Source organism: Elaeis guineensis, chromosome 3 (assembly GCF_000442705.2).
Source record: "Elaeis guineensis isolate ETL-2024a chromosome 3, EG11, whole genome shotgun sequence".
Taxonomy (NCBI): Eukaryota; Viridiplantae; Streptophyta; class Magnoliopsida; order Arecales; family Arecaceae; genus Elaeis; species Elaeis guineensis.
Window position 1 is genome coordinate 98,812,722 of NC_025995.2, and position 2,932 is coordinate 98,815,653.

The window sequence follows — 2,932 nt, forward strand, 5'->3', positions numbered from 1 at the left end:
AATAAGTTAGCGCCTTGAGACTCAAGTCTCTTAAACCTCAAGACTCGAAAGATCGATAGTCTTTCGTCCTACGACCCAAACTAGTCCTAGAAACCCCATGAGCACCTCATGAACTTTGGACCTTGGCCTTAGCTTTGGTCTCCTAAGCCTTGGGAGCACCACATGAGACCCAACAATAAGAGAATAGATGCATGCCATAATGATTACATACTTTTTTATAAGGAGGACCAACTGAAGAGTTCATGTGACATATACGGTAAAAGCCGCTTTTAGTCGAGGCAAGAGAGTAGGAATCAAAAAGATATATCATATAATATTCTTCGATATCTTCCTCTCACTCTTAGGCTTAGAAGACTCTACTTGTCCAAGAGTACTGTCGGACAGATGAGATGGCACAAAAAAAGAATTTGCAAGCACTTCAATATGATAACTCATCCATCGGACAGTGAGACATGGAAGAAATTTAATACTTGCCATGCTTTATTTGCTCAGCAATTACGTAATGTCAGATTGGGTTTATCATCGATAGATTTACATCATTCAATCATACAACGGCACCTTATTCATATTGATCAATTTTTATTACTCCATACAATCTGCCGTTTGGGATATGTATGAAAGAACATAACATCTTTCTTGCATTAGTCATTTTTGCACCACGATATCCTGATAGAAGCATTGATGTATATCTAAGGACTCTTGTTAATAAGCTGAAATTCTTATGATTCAATGACATACATACTTTTGATGTAACAAAGAAGCAGAATTTCATAATGAAGGTTGTATTAATGTGGACCACTAGCGATTTTTCTGCTTATGGGATGCTATCAGATTGGAGCACTCATGAAAAGCTAGCATGTCCATATTATATGGAGAATATAAAATTATTTCAACTTGAGCATGGTCGTAAGCCCTGCTGATTTGATTGTCATCGTTAATTTCTTCTCAAGCATCATTCTTTTTGAAAGCAACAGGATAGTTTTAGGAGGAATAAAATAGAAAAAGATAAGGCACCCTCACGACTCAGTGGCATGAAAGTATTTTAGAGGATATCTCAAGTGGATAAAGTCTAGTTTGGAATACTATTTGATGAGCAAAAATCTTGGAAGTTCGAAAGAACTCATAACTAGTGAAGCACAGTATCTTCTAAAAATTGCCATACTAATCCACCAATTTGGGATTTTTTTTACTTCATTCTTTTTTCTTCAGAGATCCATGGGGAAAGAGAGCACCTGAGGAAGATGGAGCATTTTCTTAGGTTATATGAGGATTTGAGAGCACCTGAGGAAGATGGAGGGTTTTTCTAGGTTCTATGAGATTTTGAGAGCATGAGTTGATCCCTTTTGGCTTTGAGAGCCAAGCCTCCCACCTTGAGGATGGAAAAGCATGCATGAGTTGGTCCCATTGGGTTTTGAGAGCCAAGGAGCACTGAGTGAGATGGGATATTTTTTTATTTCATTCTTTTTCCTTGGAGATCCGTGGGGACGGAGAGCACCTGAGGAAGGTGGAGGGTTTTCTTAGATTTCTCATGAGGTTTTGAGAGCATGAGTTGGTCCCTTTCGACTCGCATGAGTTGGTTCCATTTGGTTTGAGACTCCTGAGGATGGAAAGCTTCCACTTCTTTGAGACTCTGAGGATAGAAAAAAAAAAAGAAAAAGAAAAAGAAAAAAAAGGGCATTGTTCTGTGAGGTTTTCAAAACGTGAGAGTTGGTCTTTTTTGATTTTGAGAGCTAAACCTCCCACCCCATTGAGATTCCTGAAGATGAAAAAGACTTCCACCTGATGGAGTATATCTCCCAAGAATGGATGAAACAAAAGAGAAACAAGAGAAAAAGAAAAGAAAAATGATAGAAAACAAAGAAAAAAAATAGAATGGGTTCTTAGATGCATCCCATTTTCACTTTGGGTTCTGATACTCGATGGATATACCAATTTTAGATGGGATGGGTTGGGAATTTTTGATTAATTTTATAATCGAGTTTGGGATGGGTTCGGATAGTTAGATTTTACATGGGTTTGGATATGGGTAGGGTATAACTAGTTTAGGATAGGTTCTCTTTCTATACCATAATAAGTTTTACTAATTAATTATTCTTGTAATCATTAATACTTCATTTTCTTTTTCAATAATTTTCTAAGTACTTAATACTTTTAACAAAAGAATATTTTAATTGTTAATAATTTTTGAAAATCTATAAATATGTATTGCATTTGGAGATTTTGATCTAGCCAATCATTTTTTCTAATTTGTTGATTGTAGATCTAGAAGAAATTATTGAAGCATGAGTCACTTGGACTAGGGTAGGTAGAGAAGGTCCATTATATTTGTTGAGCGATATTTGTATTTTACTATTTCAATCTTATCTGTTATACTTGTAGTATTTTTTATACTTTATTTATTATAATATTTTTTGACCCAATTCGTATTTGGCCCAATCCATTTGTGATCTGATCTGACACGATTGTCACCCATAGTTATCATTTATATTATTATTTCTAAATAGATGTACTGAACAATTTTTTGATAAATTTTATAATTTGTATATAAATGCTGACTATACTTTGATTTTATGTAGATAAAAAAGATACAATATATCAGGAGATCGTAGTTGGATGTATAATCACTTGAGAAATGGATATGTCACTGACGAATTTAAGAAAAGAGTTGAAAGATTCCTTCAATTTGTATTTTCGCAACCTCAAAATATAGATGAAAATAAAATTAGATGTCTATGTTCAAAGTGTCATAACTTAAAATTTTACATTAGAGATGAAGTGGTTTTACATCTTTACTATAAAGGTTTTGATGAGTACTATGCCATCTAGACTTCACATGATGAGACTTATGGTCATATCAGAGAATCTTCAGAAAGTGATATTAATTCATACAAAAGGTTGTAGTAGGAGGATTTGGTCCAGAATTTCAAAAATT